Here is a 1407-nt window from a genome sequence, read left to right on the forward strand (position 1 = left end):
AGTCCTCTTGGATTTCAGATTTTTTTTTTTTTTGGTGTGTGAGAGCAACAAAAACATGTCCCATAAAAAGGACATAAAGCAGGGTGCTTTCTATGGCCAGTCAGCTTGACATTAGCTCAGCCTCTCAGCTGCTCTGGACAGCACATGCTGGTTTCCCTATTGCAATTACTACAGAGTTAAGAACCTCCTTTTTTAAAATCACTTTGTTAATGACTCCATGGACAACAGTTTCCCTTTCAGTACATTACTGATATTCCAGGAAGGAGCATTGAGGCGAGATCATATCTTCCTGTGTGCCAGTAAAAGGCCATGCTCATCTGTCTTGCACACTCTATTTCAAGACTTATTTCAGTTTTGGAACATTTTGTGGTCTTGATTTTGTTCTTGATTGCAAAGCATACTAACACAAAGGAAAAAAAAAAGAGATCTTAATGTCTGGAGTGTTTATCCACTCCCCTGAAGTCCTAATTGCTTGTTAGTCACCTCCTAATTGATTGCTGTGGAATAGTGATTAGGAAGGCTCATACAGTAATGACTTCAGGTGGGATGCATGCAGGATAGTTTGCATGATAATTAGACATTCCTGTAAATCACCTTCTTAATAAAGAAGAATCATGTAAGAGCCAACCTTAGGGAGGTTGTGGTGTGGGAAAGACCTTTCACAGATCATGCAACTGCCTGAAGTGATTGAAAAGGTCCAGGGCTAATGTAAACTCTTCAGTGCTATTCTGTTTTTGTGCCTTAAAGAAACTGCCTTAAATAYGTTTTTCAACCTGTACCTTTGATAGTGTTTGTCCCTGTCTCTTCTTYAGAGTAAAAAGAGGAGGGAATATCACCACTTTCCCTATGGACTTTGGACTTGGACCCTGTATTCCGGGCTGAGCTGTCAAGCAAAGAGCAAGAAGAATCCAGCCCATCTCATGTGAGGTCCACTGTAATTCTGCACAAGAGGCTTGTTCCGTGTTCTTGTTCATTTATACCCATCTCTCTATTCCAAATTCATATCACTGTTGTAGTCATTAAAGTTTAAAAATAYGAGGGTGGCAAAAAAAAGATTATATTTTTTATATGAGGTTTTAAAAGGAGAAAGCCACTGCTGTGCTCAAGGCTTGGAGAGGGTATTGAGTTTTAAAAGGAGACCTCCGTACAGGACTCCAAGGTATTTAACTGCCTTAAARATGTCTGGATCATTTGCAAAAATTCTCTGTCTGGGTAAGAACATAAATCTCATGCAAGTTAAAAGGGAAAGTCACTTGAATGCTGTGATAGTTGTCCTTTGGCACTTCTCTGTATCTTTAGAGGTCTATGGTCTATGTACTGCTGTAAATCTGGTCTGAAAGGATTATGACCACATAGGGAGTTAGGTGTGAGAATGCTTCACAGTCAGCTATAACTAGAGCACCTCTC

General features: G+C 39.8%; 1 long non-coding RNA gene across 1 annotated transcript; it reads left to right on the forward strand.

The window, feature by feature from the left end:
• The first annotated feature begins 644 nt into the window (after positions 1 to 644).
• On the forward strand, positions 645 to 927 carry LOC112959412. Its single transcript, XR_003251609.1, has 2 exons — positions 645 to 708; positions 789 to 927. It is a non-coding gene; the product is annotated as an uncharacterized LOC112959412 (long non-coding RNA).
• Positions 928 to 1407: the final 480 nt, after the last annotated feature.

Source organism: Nothoprocta perdicaria, unplaced genomic scaffold, assembly GCF_003342845.1.
Source record: "Nothoprocta perdicaria isolate Ctin4 unplaced genomic scaffold, notPer1 scaffold_115, whole genome shotgun sequence".
NCBI classification, from domain to species: domain Eukaryota; kingdom Metazoa; phylum Chordata; class Aves; order Tinamiformes; family Tinamidae; genus Nothoprocta; species Nothoprocta perdicaria.